This window comes from Phocoena sinus, chromosome 2, assembly GCF_008692025.1.
Source record: "Phocoena sinus isolate mPhoSin1 chromosome 2, mPhoSin1.pri, whole genome shotgun sequence".
NCBI classification, from domain to species: Eukaryota; Metazoa; Chordata; class Mammalia; order Artiodactyla; family Phocoenidae; genus Phocoena; species Phocoena sinus.
This window is the reverse complement of record NC_045764.1, coordinates 60,417,077-60,435,065: the sequence shown is the minus strand read 5'-3', so window position 1 is coordinate 60,435,065 and position 17,989 is coordinate 60,417,077.

The following is a 17,989-nucleotide window of genomic DNA, read 5'->3' as shown; positions in this document are numbered from 1 at the left end:
AACCTCCACCTCTGCCCAGCCCCTTGAACTGAATGGGGGTTACCAGCATGCTCTGGCCTTGCGGTCCCCAAGGGCTCCCCAAGGGCTGAATCTGTCCCTGACCAAGACCCCCACTGGCTCCCTCACCCCATCATCTCACTGTTTCGTGCTCATGCGTGTGCTACATGTGTGTACGTGTGTGTGCAGTATCTCCTGGCCTCCCACCAGGGAGACCCTCAAAGTCAGGGCCTGGATCCCCCTACCCCTCAGCCAGGCACCCACAGTGTAAGGCTTCGTTTGTCTTCTTGCTGTGCAAAGCAGGCCAGGGCCAGGTGCCAGTGAATGAATAACTGGTGACGAACCTTACAAAGCCTTAGAACCTGAAGGAGCAGGTGGAGGAAAGGGGATGGAACCCCTGAAAGCTCAGGATGGGACTCCAGGGATGCGGCAGAATAACAAGAGGGCTGCGGCCCTGCTCAAGGACACAAAAACATACCACATACATAGATATAGACACACTTACAAGCTCACACAGATACACAGAAATAAACGAGGCGTACACACATGCACATATTTGCACATCACACATTTAACAGCAGCATGCGCTCTGCACACACACACACACACACACACACACACACACACACACACACACATACACGCAGAGCCCATGCTGCCCTCCAGGCACAAGCTACAGGGTTTGCATCTCCTTGCCTTGCCTACAAACCCTTCTCCATTCATGGGCCTTGAGGCAGAGAGAGCCCCCCGCTTCACTCTAACTCCTCCAGTTTGCTCCCCAGCTGGTCCTGACGCAGCAGCCTCTCCCCTCCTAATTCCACCCTCTGCTCCAGGCTGCCCCTTCCTCCAATGCTGACTCCTTTTTTCTAAGCCTGAGACCCAGTGGACAGGGGCAGAGTCTGGGGGACGGTGGGGCAGGGAGATGAGCAGGGCTGTTCTCTCCATTTTATAGATCAGGTCAATGAGGATCCAACAGGGCAAACGGATCTTTTGTCTATACTCATCCCAGATCAGCCTTCTTTCAACTGAAGGGAAAGCCTAGGATCCTCAAATCTAGCAGCATGAAGGCCAGACCCTCTCCAGGGTTCAGATGCAGCCCCATCTGACCTGGGCCTTGGTGGCTGGAGAGGATCAGAAAAGGTGGAGATGGAGGGGGAGGCTCCTCCAGGAGGAGGTAACAGCTTGAGCAAAGGCTAGCAGGTGGGAAAGTACAGGGTACCAATGACACCCGCAGTCCTCCAACTAGTGCACGTGAGAAACAGAGGGAGGAGATTTGGAAAGGCTGGCTGGAGCTTAAGCCTGGGGTCCTGGGGCCAAGCTGAGGAGAGGGAGCCCCTGCTGGCCTTCCTGACATCCATGACCTCAGGGGAGAATCCAGGTGAGAACCTGCCCCCTCAAGGCCTCAGAGAGTCAAGACCACAGGAACCCATTTAGAGCAGGGAGGGTGGGGGTCGGGCTGCTCCTGACGGCTGTGTCCCAGGTGCTGTCTGGGGCCCAGAGGTTGCCCTGCAGGTATGGCCCAAGCAGACCCACCTGAGATGGGCGGCAGGTCCCAGTCACCACATGCTTTTGCTCAAGGACATCTTTGAGCTGGGTGTGATTTTATTATTTGGGACTTGGTCATTGGCCATCCACAATTCACCTTTTCAATGTCACTAATGTGACTTAGGAGGGTCCCAGGAATGAGTACCAGGGAAGAGGGTGGGTCCTGCTCTCTGGCTTGTCCACAGGCTTGTTGTGGACCCAGAGTGGGGTCCAGGAGGGGAGTGTCGGCCCTATTGGACCCTCATTGGCTGAGATGTTTTGTGCACCTGGGGGTCTAAGGCCAGACGACTCTAGGGAAGAGGTTGGTCAGAGGACACTTTTGGGGACTCCAGTTCTTACATGTTTTATGTATTGTTTCTTTACTGTTATCATTGATGCTTTATTTGACATCCCCAGTACACATCTGACAATGTCCAAGTCAGGGGATTTGGCAGATGAAATGCTCCGAGCACAGTGTCTTACCCTACAATGACCTGAAATGTTGGCACATTTATGTTGCTACTCAATACGTGTGTGTGTGTGTGTGTGTGAGAATGAGGTGAGGCATGGCCAGCCCCCCCGCCTCCTACTCTGTCACCACAGACTAGACTCCAGGAGAGAAGGAAGGCCTGGAGGGGAGCGGCCTGGGAAAAGGTCAGGGAACATGGCAGGTGATAGGAGAAAGGCGAGGGGCTAGGCCCCAGCCAGCAGGGTCTCAGAGACAGCAGGTTGGGCAGGATCCTGGAGGGAGTGTGGATGTGTCATCTGGGAGCCAGAGACTGGGCCAGGCCTCACGTGACCTCATGCCCTCTCACGGCCTTTGGGCCCCTTTTCCGAGGGGCAGGGGCAGGCAGTGGTACGGCCCCAGAAACCTAACCCTAAAGGCCCCCAATTGCTGGCGGCCCAGGCATGACAGTACCAGCTGGCTCCCCCATGTGGCAGGAGCTCCTGGGCTCTGAGAATGGGCCTCTCTCAGGCAGGCACATAGTGGGGGGTCCCAGGCTGATCGGGCAGTAAATGAAGCAGGGAGGCCGTAAATCCCCTTTCAGGAAACCAGCCCCTGCCTGGCTCCGTGACAGCCACTTAATTTAACCACTGCTGTCACAACAGCTTTGTGGGGCTGCTTTCCTGGGCCTGTGGAACTTATGCCCCCAGAGAGACCTTCTTATGCTTCAGGCACTGGCTGGATGCCTGGCCCCACCCAGCCCTGGCGCAGCCCAGGGTCAGAGCAAGAAACCCTGCCAGCGAGCGTGTTCCAGGTGACAGCAGCCCCTCCATCCTCTCCCTGGGCACCCCCAGCCTCCCACTCCACTCTTAGACATGTCCCTTCTGCTAGCAGGCAAGACTGAGGGTCCCCAAGACAAGGGCACAGATGGATGGTTCTACCAGGTTCCCATCCCTGAATACAGGGGAGTCTTCCCTCACCTGCTCTGAGGATACTGAGTGGGCTCCTATGTGCCCCCAACACGCTTCTTCACTTTAATAGGGACCTCCTCTAGGAGGCAGCTCCTCTGCACACCAGGTCAGTGGGCAGGGCGTTCATTGACTACACCCTAGGCCTGGGTCCCAAAGCTGCCTCCTTTGGCATCCAAATGATGTTCTGCCAGTTCTGGTAATCAGGCTGGATCACTTGCGTTATCTCTGTGCTCTGCGGCTCTGGGCCTGCTTTGGAATGAGGAGTGATGATGTCTCCTGACCTTGGGGGCCACCACAGGGAAAACAGGAATACTGATACCTTGCTCATCTCCCCCCAGAGTCCACACAGACTCCCTACGGGGTTCCCCGCCCACCCCATGGAGCCACATGGTGTCCTGTGGTGTCCCTAGTGCTGGTTTGAATCCCAAATTAATGAGATCCCTTACAGCCAGTACCAGCCACAGGGCTGGGCCATACAGACCTTCTACTTTGGAGCCAGGCAAGCCCGAGTTTAAATCCCAGCTCTGTCAGTTCCTTGCTGTGTGACCTTGGGCAAGGTGCTCGACCTCTCTGAGCCTGTTTTCTCACTTGTGAAGTGGTGATATATAGGACTGCTGGGAGGATTCTGTGAGGTAAGACACCTAAAAGTTTCCAGCCCAGGGTTGCCTTATCCTAGCTGCTCAGTGGACATCACTCCCTTTCTGAAGTCTGACGGAGCTGCCAGGTGGGCTGCCTCTCAGCGGAGGGAGACCCAGGCCAGGGGAAGTAGCCATGCCTCATCTCTACTTTCCACATGGAGTCAGTCTGGCAGGATGTGCTCTGCCACTTGCTTTCTAAGGGTGGCCCTCACAGCTTGGGTGAAAGGAATAAGGTAGGGCTAGGGCTGCGGCTGCCACCAGGTTCTCCTCTTAGACCTGGTTGGCTCGGCTCAGGACCTTCCTCGGGGAAGCCGAGCCCCTCCTGGACTCTTGCTGCCCACCCTCCCACCAAGTCCAGTAGCTGGGCCAGGCCAGGCCAGGCTGGCACAGACCACTGGGCTGGCCTGAAGCGGCTTCCTGATACTGCCAAATCCACTCCATCCAGCTTCCTCCAGCCCGGGGCCCCAGCCCCAGCAATCCCAAGTTGACCCAAGACCAAGAACTTGAGTTAGCAGGGCCATCGGAGACCTTCCAGCTCCGTGCCTGGTGCACGGATGGGAGGTGGAGGCCCACAGCAATCCTCCTCAGGTCTGACACCGGTGCTGGCTGGTCACCCCTGCTGCCCAGGCCTCCTGTCTGCCCCGCCAGAGGGTGAGCCCCATGTAGGTAGGGAGCTGGACTCTCTTTCAGCCAACTTCTCCATCTGTCAGGTAGACCCTTTTCCCCATGTGCCCAGCCCTGTGAGGCCTACTGAAGGAGCCAAAGGAAGGAGTGGGCAGAGTCCTGCCTTGGACTCCAGTGAGACAGGCTGCCTCACCCCTTGGGCAGCCTGAGGAGCACGACCAGGCAGGGGCCACAGTTGGGCTGGAGGAGCCAGAGGATGAGCCCCCAGAGACCGCTTCCTGGAAGAGGAAGAAAAGCAAATGGGATCAGAGAAGCAGAGTCCACAGCTGGAGAGAGGCCAGGTGTTCTTCATGTGGAGCCTCCCGCCTTAAGGAAGCAAAATGTACTGGCTCCATTTCACAGATGAAGCCACTGAGATTCGGAGGGGTGAGTGGCTTACTTAAGGTCACACAGCTGGGGGCAACAGGCTCTGGTAAGGGCAACACCAGGGCCAGGGAGAGGAGCAGAAATGAGGCAGTGGGGTTTAGATTTGCCTTCCCCCTTTCACAGAGCAGGGGCCTAGAAGTCTTGGGAAAGACTTTGGGATGATAATAGGGCCCCTTGCACGCGCCTGGCCTCCACACCCCCCCAGCTCTAGGAGGCTGAGAAGGAGGGGCCACCCCAGCCCCTCTAATAGATTCCACTTTGATCATGTTTTTGTGACCTTTGTAAAAGGCAATTTAAATTCTAATTGTCCTGTGAGTACCAGAGGAATCAATTAGAGACAAGAGCAGCTAACTGCGCCCCGGGTGTGGGGTGGGGGGGGTGTGAGTCCCGGCTAGGAGGGACAAGGAGGTACAGGCGCCCCACACCCCCAGTGTCTGCCTGGCGGCCTCCAGCCTCTCCTCCCAGTCTGAGGTGGAAGTTGGCAGGGTCCACAGTGCGGGAGGAGGCTTCTCGGGGCCACGGTGGAGAGCTGAGTGGGAGGCCCCCAACCCCACAGGCCGCTGCCCTGCTAGGCCTCTAGGCCTACCCACAGCCCAGCCTGCAGGTCTCCTTACCCAGGAAGCTGTCACCACCATTGTAGCAGCACCTCCCTTCCACCCCCTCTGTTGGCCCTACTCACCCCCAAGGAGCTGGGGTTGCACTTCACAGCTAGGCCAGCCATGTGCTCTGTCCTGAGCCCTACCCTGCCTGGGTCTATGGGTTTGGGATCTGGGAATGTGACCCCTGACCCCAAACCAGCACACCTGTGCATGTACACACCTGGGCATACACCCACCACAGAGCTCTCTGGAAAGTATGGTGTTCAGAGCTGGGTGTTGGGTTTGGGGGTGGTCCTCCCACTGCTCTCCTATGCTAGAGCTCTGCTCAGTTCAAATCCAGAATGTTCATTGAACAGAGTTCCTCAGCCTGGCCCTTACGGCCCTCGCTTATGCCCACGCCTCTCTCGGGCTGCTCATCCAGGCAGCACCCTTGGTCTCTGGGTCCCTGGAACTCAGTCACACCTCTGCTCACACCTTTCCCTAGCACAGAAAACCCTCAGGCTTCTCCAGTCCCATCCTTTCAGAGCCTCAGAGTTATCTATAGATGGCGAGGATAATTGTTATATTGTTACATAACATCCTCTTATGAGGCTGAAATGAGACAGTGTCTATAAAGTCCCAAAGCAGGTCCTGGTACACAGTAGGTGCTCAATAAACGGTATTTGTTATGAACATCCACCAACCCCCACAATGAGTTCATCTGGTCCTCTTTCCCCCAACATAGCCCACATACATGTGTTAGGATGGTCTCTGCACAGACAGTGGAGCCCCCTGAGAGCAGGATTGCAGTATTTTACTCCCTGGGTCACCAGTGCCCAGCAGAGAGTAAACATCAATTAATTGCCATTGAACTGTACTGGTCCCTCAGGGCCTGGATATAGGCCTCCCTCGAGCGTTGTGATCTCGTCAGTGTCAGCCAAGTGTGCACCAACAGGCAAAATGAGCACAACACCCAACCAAATACAGCACTTACCATAGGCCAGGCACCAACCACTTAACAGAAATTAATTCATGTTAATCCTTAGAATCCTTACCCTATGGGGTAAGTGCTATTAACACCTCCATTTTACAGATGAGGCAACTGAGGCCCAGAGAGGTGAGGTACCTTGCCCGTAACCACACAGCTGGCATGGGCAGCCCCTGGGTTTGCATTCCAGGCAGTCCGGCTGTAGAGCCGAGAACTCAGCCACCACACTGGATGCACCAAGGGAACACAATGTTCCATCTATGAGAAGTGGACCAAGTTGAGCTGAGTGGGTCACAGGACACAGTGAGACAGGAAATGGCAGCACAGTGAGGACAACAGAAAGCTCCTTTCAAAGGCCGCTCTGCCCACAGGACCCAGCAACTGGAGAGTTTCACAGGCCTCTGAGGCTCCTGATAGCACAGTGTTACTGCAAGAATGCTGCCACTGGCTCCTTGAAGGTGACTTTGGGTCTTTCAGCTTCTTCAGCTGCGCCACCAAAACTTCCAGTATTCACACATAAGCCATGGACACAGCAAAGCTGAGATCTCCTGGGCCTGCACAATGGACCTAGTTTATCTTGCCTTCGTTACCAGAGGACTGACATTTTTGGTGTACTGAGCTCCCTCTCCTTCACCTGCAGCCCAGGAGACAGAAAGCGGAGCTGGAAAAAGAAGAGGCCAGTCAAACCTGTTCCCGCAGACCAACCAGGGGCAGGGCTCAGTGTGTGACTGGGGTGGAGGCTTTGTGTGAGGAGCGTCAGGGCTCCGCTTGTGAGGAGGATAGAGGCTCAGTGTCTAACCAGGGTCAGGGCTCCATGTGTAGGAGGGTTGGGGCACCATGTTTGAGGAGGATGGGGCTCTATTTATTACCAGGGATGGGGCTCCAGGGTGGGAGCTCAGTATGTGTTCAGGGTTGGGATCAGTGTGACCCGATTTGGGGCTTAGTGCGTGACTAGGATCGGCTCCGTGTGTAAGGAGGGTCGAGGCTTGGTTTGTGACCAGGGCCCAGGCTCCAGGGTCGGGGCTCAATATGTGAGGAGGATGGGGCTCAGTGTGTGACAAAGGTGGTGGTTGTACATGTGATCAGGGTCGGGGCACAGTCTGTCTCCCGGCTTGGGGCTCTGTGTGTGAGCCGGGTTAGGACTCAGTATGTGGCTGGGGTCAGATTCAGCCAGGAGTCTCTCATTCTCAAATCCACCTTCCTTTCCTTGTTTGATGAGGCTGGGCATGTGACAGGGCTCCTGGGTTTCTCTGGGCAGATCAGGGATGAATGCTGGGCTCCTAGCGTCCCCATGGCTTGAATGCAGTGCTGCCTTTATCCCACAAGCCCCCGGGCTGTCTTGCCTGCAGTAACACAGGTTAAGGCTCCCACCAGGTTAAGGCTCCTGATCTCCTGCCCCGGCTCCTCCTACTGTTTCCCACCTTCAGTCAGTCTGGCAGTCCTTGCTGCACGTGGCCCTAGGAGAGGAAAGGCAGGAGGGAGCTGCAAGTGGGGGTGGAGGACCAGGTGGCTCCTTAGGGATCTGGAGAAGAAATATTTATTTAGCCAGGGAGCCGTCAAGGTCTAGAGCTAGGAATCCATGACAGTTTCTGGTCCAGACGTGCCCCCACCTCACCAAGCAATGCTGGGCTCTTCCCTGTCATGTCTGAACCCCCAAATCCCCACTGTGACCAGAAGAGGCTAAACTAGCTGCCCCCAGTGAGCTTCCTGCCACATCTTCCTGAGAGGTGAGAGGCAAGGGATGATTAGTGCTGCTCTGGGTGGGCAGGGAGCTGGGAGCCAGAGCAGGGCAGGAGTTGGCGGGCATCAGGCATCACCGCGCCGTGTTCTAGCCCTTCTGTCTGTGAGGACATGGCTGTGAAATGTAAGTAAAACCCAAGGCTAATTTTCTCGGTCAGAAGGAGGAGGCACTGCAGCATTTTCAAACCCTAATTAAACCTGCTCCGGCGGTGTAACACAAAAATCAGTTCCAAGATCAATATTGCTATTCATTTAGAAGTGTAACGAGGTTAGAGAGGTGAGCAAAGGAAATAATTAACTCATTTGCAGCCTTTTTAAACAGAAACAGTCATTTTAATCTCCAGGGTAATTAGCTATGCTCTGTCCATCAATCATGACTGAAGTCATTATTTTAAGTATTTGATTAATCAAGAGGGAGGGGGTTAAAGCACCCCACCCAGCCCCTCTTACAGGCCCCCTCGCCCCAGTCAGGGATGACCCCTGGGTAGGGACGAGGAACCCTTCTCAGAGGAGCCAGCAGGGCAGGGCCCACCACACATGGGGGTCCCCAGGTGAGGCAGGTTGGGCAGGTGAGGTAGCAGCTCCCTCTTGTCAGCCTGACACAAGAGGACAAGCCCCACCCTGGGCATGGAAGTGCTGGGAGCCAGGAGGCCCAGGTTCTGGTCTAGACACTGCCCCTGACTTGCTGTGTGACCCCCAACAAGTCCCTTCCACCTTCTGGGCCTTAGCGTTTGTCTCCCTCTGTCTCAGGTTGAGTAGGACGCCAATTGCATTAGCCAGAAACTCACTGGTTCTAAGTGCCCAGGGGCCTCTGGCCACTGGAGGGCAGCAGAGCCCCAGGGACCCCTGAGCCCAAGGGCTGGACCGTCCAGAAGGGGGAGGCGGCCGAGCTGGAGCTGTTCCCTTTGGCAACCTGGGTTCTGGCTGATGCTGACAGAGAAGTCTGGTGTGGTAGCTGCATCCCAGGCCTCGCGGCAGCCTGAAGAGACAGGTCTCAGCGATTTTTCTCCCCATTTAACAGATGAGGAACTGAGGTCCCAGAAAAGGTCAGGACTGACCCAGGGCCACACAGCGAATGCTTGGGCCTCACACCCAGGGCCTGACACTCAGAGTGGATGCAGTGGAGGGAGAGGAGGGCAAAGATGACCCAGACTTCCCCTTTCTTGTTCTAACAGCCCAGACTTACTTACTCACCCTCACCAGCCAAAAGGATCCTCAAAGACCACTGGCCTGTCCCTCTCTTCATCTGTTTCCTTCACAGATGAAGGAAACTGAGGCCCAGAGAGACATAGGAGCACTCAGGAGAAAGACGTGTAAGAAGATGGTGACCACTCAGTGGGGTAAAGAGCTGTAAGACGGGCAAGCACGGGGCTGGGGAGCCTAGCAGAGGCACCGAGTACAGTCTGGGCTATCAGGGCAGGCTTCCTGGAGGAGGTGACCTCTGAGCAGAAGTGGAGTGAAAAGGCAGAGAAGAGCATCTCCAGGCAGGGAGAGAAGAGTAAGAACAGGCCGAGTAGGTGGTAAATTTGTCGTGGCTGGGGCACAGTTTAAACGGGTCACAGCAGGGAACTGGGGAGGTGATGAGGGGACCAGGCCTAGGGTCGGCCATGAGTGTGAGCTGAGGAGTCTGGGAGGGAGGCTGGGCATTTAGGGGCTGTGAGGGTGGGGTGGCTGGGTGCACACTGCCCTGCTCCCTTGGGCCCCTGTGTGTGTTCACTCTGAAACACCTGTGCTGAGTACTAGGTGTATGAGAACCCCACATTAGTACTGTCCTCCCTCCCTAGGGCCTAGCTGAGAAAGATGGAGCCTCTGGAAGGGCAGTGCGGGGGACTGGGCATGTTGCTAAAGGGTTCTGGGAATTCAGGGGTTGGGGAAAAGGAGATGAGGATACAAAGGACAGTGAGAGGAGACATGGACCGAGTCCTCACTGACTTCCTTCTGAAGCCTGCCCAAGTCAGGGCTGCAGGACCCTCACTGCTCTGCACCATACCAGCACCAGCAACATCATCTTGGGATAGGTCTCTTCTTGCATGCCTCCAACTCTGGGAAGCTCACCACCTCAAACAGCTCTGAGGGGGAGAAATTCCCTTTGGCTCCTAAATCTACTCTCTTCTCTATAATTGTTAGCCCTGTGCCTGGGGTGCCCTGAGAGCCCTGCTTGAGAGTCTTCCCAGGACATTCCCTGGGTCCTAGAGTTGCAGTACCAAGTCCCTCAGGTTGGCAGAGAGCACCGACTGTGATCTTCAGCCAGTTAGCAACCCAGAAAGACTAGGGAGCTTGGCTTCGTCACCCAGCTGGCCGGGGGCGTTGAGGGGAGTCTCCCAGCCCTTGGCACTGTCTCCACAGGTTGGGGGAGGGAGGAAGGATGGGAATGAGGAAGCAGAAGGGGGAGGAGGAAAAGAGGGGAGGGAGGAGGAAGGAGGACCAGGTTGGGGACAGGAGCTCGGTTGCTAGGGGCAACAGCAAGGCATTCTGAGAAGGAACCAGATGCCTAGGAGGGTGGCAGGAGGAGAGGAGCTGGGGTCCAGGTGGCACATCCAGGACTCTCAGGGCTTGGGGGTAAGGGTTGCCCAGGCAGCAAGGACCCCAGGAGGCCTGGGTGTGTGTGGAGGCCCTGGTGGAAGTTCCTTAGAGGCTGCTTTGACCCCAATGCACCTAGAGGCAGGCTTTCGGAGTGGAAGCAGGGGTGGGGAGAGCTGGGCCTGACACATTTGTAAGCTCCCCACAGTTGCTTTCACTCTTGGGGCTACAATTTGTCTGAGACTCCAGAGCTCAAGCAGTTGCCGAGGCTGGGGCTGGAGCAGGGCTGGGGAGGAATACTTAATTCAGCGCTGGCAGCCTTGCCCAGGCCCCCTGGGACCTGCTGGGGCACCAGCCTGCCCTCTCCTCCTCCCTCCTTCTATCCAGGGGAGGAACAGTTGCAGAAAAAGTACAAGCTGAAGGCCACAGACCTCTGAGGCTTTGGGATATTCTCAGACACTCTGGGCCTCATTTTGTGTTTATAAAATAGGGCAAATAACCTTGCCCTTAAATGTGTTTATCAACAGTTTAGTCTATACACATGTGAGCATCCCTTGTTAAGATAATAAGAAACAAATGGGTAAAAATTGATAAAAGGAAGGGAAGTCACGTTTACGTTGCATTTGCTCTATGCCAGGGAGGAATTTATACTCCCATTTTCCAGATCAGTAAACTGAGGCTTCAGAGAGAGCTGGTTAGTGAGAGCACTGGGAGCTAAACACAGCTAAAACTGTAGAACTCCAAAGCCCTCCCCACCTCTTGCTGTTGCTCCCACCAGGACCTCTCTGATGCCACCCTTGGGATAACCTCCCAGGCCAGAATTGTCTCTGACATTCATGTCTGGTCTCCAGACTCCAGCTTCCATAGCATCAGCCTCTGCTCAGCCTACCCAGCCTCCTCTCCTTAACCTGCCTGCAGGGTAAAGCTCACCCCTCCCCCAGCATTTGAGGCCCCAGCCCACCATCCAGTCCAATCATCTCCCCGTGTCCCTGCCGCACACCCACTGCCTGGCCTGTTTGCTTCTTGTCTGTTCCTGTTACTACTATTATTGCATAACAAACCACCCCAAGAGTCAGTGGTATAAAACACTGACCATTTTATTATGCTCATGGATTCAGACATTCAGACAGGGTACAGAAGGGACAGCTTGTGTCTGGCTCCATGATGTCTGGGGCCTTAGTGTCTGGGGGTGACAAAGTCTGGGGTCTGGAATCATCCCGAGGTCCATCCACTCACATGTCTGGCAATAGATGCTGACTGGGCTGGGAGCTAGGCTGGGGCTGTTGACAAGGACACCCACATAGGGCCCATTCACACGGCCTGGGCTTCCTCATAGCATGGTGGCCTCAGTCCTAGTAAGCCTTCTGACACGATAGCTCAGAGCTCTAAGAGTGAATATCCCAGCAGACACGGTGGAAGATGCATTGCATTTTTATAACCCAACCTCAGAAGTCCCAGAGTGTCACTTCTGCTGTACTCTATTGGTCAAAGCAGTCACGAGCTTGCCCAGGTTTAAGAGGAGGGACACAGACCCATGACTCCAGGAGCAGGTGGCAAGGTCACCAAGGTCACAGAAGAGCCTGTGGGGTGGGGGAGATTGTTGTGGCCATCTGCAGAAAATACAAGCTGCCCCACTGCCTTTCTGTCACTGCTGTCATGAGTTGCCTTCCTCTCTAAGCCCAGTCTCCTTGGCACACAGCTACTGCCCTGTCTCCTCCAGAAACCCTGCCTAGACGGGCAGCTGCAGCTCCCACACACCAGGGGATGGAGCCACAACCACACGTGCACCTCCAAAGGGACATCTGGTCTCCCTCACTCTTCTCTGGCACTCCGGCTCCTTCTCCTCTCTTGGCCACTAACTCACCTGTGTTTCCCAAGGCTCCAACATTGTCTTCTGGGACATCCTGGGAGCTCAGCCCCTTGCAGGACCTGCATCCATGTCTATTTGCTGATGACCACCCCCTCAGTATTTCCAGCTCTAACTTTCTCCAGAGGACAAGGTGCCCTCATCTACCTGCCAGGTGTGAGGTCTCCACTTCCCCTTACACTTAGCACAGCCCAAACTGAACTCCTCCCCCAGGTTCTCCCTCTTCCCCACAAAGGGCAGCCCAGATCCCCTGCCATTCAAGCCAGAGCCCGTCTCCCTGGGGCCCACAGCCAATCCAACTCCAGGTCCTCTCAACTTAGCTCCCAGGCCAGCGCCTCCTCTCTACCTGGGCTCTCACCTGGATGCTGGCACCTGCTCTCTCCCCGCGGGCTTCTGGCCTCCAGGCTTGCTCCCCTCCAGTCCATTCCCCAAGCAAGCTCTTCTAACATGAAAAGCTGACCTTGCTACTCCCCACTGAAAACATCCAAGGCTTCCCAAACATTCAGGACAAAATCCCAGCTCCTTACCAGCACATGCAGGCTTCAGCTGCCGTTTAGGTCCTTCCCTCCTCTCCAGCTTCAACCATCACCATTCTCCCTCCTCCTCACACCCCTGGACCTGCTGCATTTTGCTTCCAGGCCTTTATACAAGCTGCTCCCTGGAACTGGAATACCTCTCCATGGCCCTAGCCTGGGGAAGATCTGTTCCTCCTCACAGCGCTGTCCAATAGAACTTTCTGTGATGATGGAAATATCCTATCTCTGCCCTGTCCAATATGGTAGCCACTTGAAATGTGGTCAGTGCTACAGAGGAACCATTTAAAAATTTTATTTACCTTAAACTAATTAAATATAAATAGCCACATGTGGCCAGTGGCTACCATATTAAACAGTGCAGCTTAAAGATGCCATCTCTTTCAGGAAGCCCTCCCTGACCTCCCAAGCCTGTACTAGAGGCCCATCCACTATGCTCCCATAGTGCTCTGTTCTCTAAGGTGTTTGTCTCTTTATCTATCTCTCTGCCTGGCTTGTGAGCTCCTTGAGGGGCTGCATCTTATTCGTCATGGTATCCCTAGCTCCTGGCTCTTACTGCGTACTCAATAACTGCAGAGTAAATGAATTTTCTTGATCCAGAGCTGGGCACAGACTAGAACTTACAAATCCAAAATGACTCTGCTGTAGATCTGAGTAAATGAGAGAGTGTATGTGTGTGTATAAGCGTGTGCAGTGTGAGTTTACATGTAGGCACGTGTGTAGACCTACCTGACCTTGGCAGGACCTGGGCAGTCTCCCATCCAGCCGGGGACAGTTATCTCACACACAGATGCTGGCGCCCTGGGCTGGACAGGAAGTACGCCTCTGAATGGGCCTTTGTGAAAATCAAACCCTGTTTTCATTCTTGTTTCTAAGATGCTTCATCTGCATTGCAGATGAATCTTCGGGGAGTTTAAAAAGAAAAGCTTCCAGTTTTCTGTGTGGGACCACCTGCGCTCAGCTCCTTATTCTATAAACAAGCCCTTGCAGGCACAAGGGGAATTTGCCATTTAAATGATCCTTCACCTCCTGAGTCCAAGATTCATTTCTTGGTTTATGGGGCTCTTGTTAAAGTTTTGATACTGGATTTTCTTCAGATGGAGCCTCAGGCTTCTGTTTCTTCCACACACCACTCCCTTCCCATCCACTCCACCCTCTCCTAGAACGTGGCCATGCTTCCCCCTCTGGCCAGGATGGGTTCTTCCATCCCACCACGCCAGAGTCAGGTTTGGGGCTAAAGAGAGGAAATAGGCATGATTCCTGCTCTCCAGGAGTTTGCTGGCAAGAGAGGAAGCTAGTTGTCTTTCTCTTCTGTCCTCAATTCCCTACAATCTCCTTAGAAAAGCAGAACTTTAGAATTCTGGTCCCGGACAAGTTCTCAGAGGCCTGATCTAATGCCCCATTGCACCGACAGAGAGACTGAGGTCTGGGGAATGGACTGCACTTGGCCACAGCAGAACAGAGGAAGGGGGACCTCGAGTCCTCAGGCATCCTCAGTGTGGGATTCTGGATACCACATTCCCCCTACCCCTCTCCTCCATCTGGGCTGCCACAGTGGGGCTCTATGCCTTTCTCTCCTTGGTCCAGGCTGGTGATTAACTGCCCCAGCTATGGCCATGTTCTCCAAGGAGGACACATTTAAAACGTAGGGAGAGACTTCACCCTTTGCAAAGCAGTAAACAATTCTCCAGAAGGGAGTGCGGTAATCACCAAGCCAGGGAGCAGGTGCCTCCATTACTGTTACTGTGTTATGAGTCTCTTAAAATGGCATTGAAAGGGCGTGTCAAGATCTTGCAGCCTGCAATGGGATCCTCACAGAGGAGTGAGAGACAGCCACTGCAGCAAAGTACATGACTCAGCCAGAGCTTTCTGGAAAACTGAAGGGCTAGGGGCAGGTTGGGGAGGGGGCACCAGTCACTCTTTCCGTGACCAGGATGAGTCCCTCCCACTCTCTATGCCCTCTATGTCCCCCTTTGCCTTGGGGTGGGGAGAGGGACAGGCTGCTAGTGCCCTACGTATGATATGAAGGGTGCCCAGGGTCCTCTTTCCCCCGTAACGGCCCACACACCTGTGAAGCAAGCCCCAGTCCAAGAAGGCTCCAGATGCCACAAGGAGACCCTCTTGATCCAGACAGTCCTTCCAGCTTTGTCCCTAAATTAGCCCTCTTTTGCTTGGCCCTACATTCCTTAAACACTGAGGAGGCAATATCAGAATGCTAGCTGAAGCTCAAGAAAATGTCAGAAGGGTCCAGTGGCTTCCTTTGTTTTAAAAATGAGAGCATTGGTCAAAGTACTTTCCAGTCCCTGTCAGACATCAGGAATATTCTCCCAGCACCCAGACACACGGTCACACACACACACACACACACACACACACACACACACACAGTGTGCCACAAAAAAAAGGGGGCTTCCCTGGTGGTGCAGTGGTTGAGAGTCTGCCTGCCAATGCAGGGGACACGGGTTCGTGCCCCGGTCCGGGAAGATCCCACATGCCGCGGAGCAGCTGGGCGCGTGAGCCATGGCCGCTGAGCCTGCGCGTCTGGAGCCTGTGCTCTGCAACGGGAGATGCCACAACAGTGAGGGGCCCGCGTACCGCAAAAAAAAAAAAAAAAAAAAGGGGGATCCATGAAAAGCCAACTGGTTAGCACTTAAAGGCTCTGGGAAGTTATATCAGAAAGACTCTGTTTAACTTGGTATTTCTCAAGCTTACTTGGCCATACTCTTTTTCAGGGTAACACCTTTGAATCAGAAATTACATTTGCCTGCCGGTAACAGAGACCCGAGCATAATGGCCTAAACAAATTATCCATCGTTGTGAAACAGGAGGGAAGGGGGCAGGGCACAACCTTTGAAAGAGTGACAGAGCCAGAGGACATGGCATAAACTGATTAGAACCAAATGGGTCCAAGAGGGCGGACAAGTCAACTTCCAGTAGACCAGGACTTCCCTGGTGGCGCAGTGGTTAAGAATCTACCTGCCAATGCAGGGGACACTGGTTCAAGCCCTGCTCTGGGAAGATCCCACATGCCACGGAGCAACTAAGCCTGTGCACCACAACTACTGAGCCCGTGTGCCACAACTACTGAAGACCGCACCCTGGAGCCCATGCTCCGCAACAAGAGAAGCCACCACGATGAGAAGCCCGCGCACCGCAACAAAGAGTAGCCCCCGTGCGCTACAACTAGAGAAAGCCCGCGCGCAGCAACAAAGACCCAACGCAGCCAAAAATAAAATAAATAAATAAATCTATAAGAAAACAAAACAAAAAACTTCCACTAGACCTTGAGCCTCAGTATACGCTCACTGTAACACATCCGCAGGCTAAATGACACACCCACAAGCACCATGACAGTTCCAAGACTGACCATAAGGATCAAAAAATGGGCGGTGGCCTGATTCCTGGAAATCCCCGCCCCTTCCTGAAATAGCTGGAATACTCCTCCCACTCATTAGCTTATGAAATTACCCCCCCCCCCCATAAAAACTGACAACCCCATTCCCTGGTGCCTTTCTCACCTTCTGAGATGGCTCACACTCTGTCTGTGGAGTGTGTTTCTCTCTAAATAAATCCACTTCTTACCTATCACTTTGTCTCTCACTGAATTCTTTCTGCAATGAGACGTCAAGAACCTGAGCTTCATTAAGTCCTGAAACCAGGTGTGAGATCTCAGTTGGAAGACTTGTAGGTTTTGGCTGGGTTTGAGTCCTGGAACGTGGGTTCAAGTCCCAATCTGAGGTGCACGGTTTCAGCTGTGTCATTTACTCTTCCACATCTGGAGGTTGGCAGCCCAGGGCTGGTGTGTTGGCTCCACCATGTCATCAGTGTCCCAGGCTCCTTCTCTTTTTCAGCTTTGTCCTCAGCACTGCTGTCTGTCTTCAGTGTCACCTCATGGTCTAATATGGCTGCTGAGCTCCATTGTGTCTGCATTCCAGGCAGGAAGCAAGGAGGAGACAAGGGAGGAATCTGCATACTTTTAATCCATCTCCCTATTACAGAACTTTCCCAGGAGTCCCACTCAACAATTCTCATTCCTCATATCTCATTGGCCACTTCTGGCTGCAAGGGAAGCTGGGACATGTAGTCTTTTAGGTGGACACATTGTCCCCAAGAATAGAATAAGCATTCTGTTACCAGAGAAAAAAGGGGAAATGGGTACTGGGTAGACAAGTGCAGTCTTGCCACTGCTTCTTTGTGTTTCTGTATTCTAGAAACCAGCTGGAGTCAGGAAGAGCTAGGCCCAATCCCTACTTCCTGCCTGTGTTTACCAGCTGTGGGACCTCAGATAAGCTTAACATCTCTCAACCTGTATTCTTATCTTCAAAATAGGGATTATTATAAGGACCAAAAGATATGAAGTATGTGCAGGCATTTTCATAGACTATGAAATGCTATAGAAATGAAAGATATTGTTTTAATTGTTTTCCTAAATAGCCTTTGGAAGAAGGTATCGCAATTCTTATCTCTCCATTTGACTGAAAAAGAAATTAAAGCCCAGAGATATGAATTGACTTCTCTAAAGAGGAAGTCTGAGCCTTGTCCTTGTTAATAGACTGAACCTTGATCCCAGAGCCCTGAACTTGCTTATCCACCAAGCCTTGATTCTGACATGAGTTTCGGTTCTGATCTTAGTTTTAGACAACCCTTAATGCTGGTTATAAACTGAACCTGGATCCCCACCTGAGTCTAAGCCCTGATCTTGATCTCTGAACCCTAATAGACAGAGAGGCCCTCTTGAACCATCTGGCAGTTTCCAAAGATGTCCACTGGGTTCCAGAGGAGTGAATAAGGATAATGCGGATTCCCAAGCCTAGAGAACCATCACCCCGGAAAACCGGGGTTTCTCCTATGTCTCCCAGGTTGTGGTTTATCCAGACTTTCCAAACCAGGGGATAGAACAAACCCAGCCTGTGGGCCCCGGTGGGGAGAGCCGAGCTGGTGTCCAGAGAAACAGGAGAAGCACATGGCCTGCTTCCCCCTAGTAATTTTCCCAGCCCAGACAGCTGTAACGGGGAAGGTATTGAAATTTAAATCAGAGCCCGGTCACCCCTCTGCCCGCCTGTGCCAGCTGCTGCAGCTGCCGCCACCGCTGCCGGTAATCTCGGGCTGGCTAGCTCCTCCTGGGGAGAACGACAAAC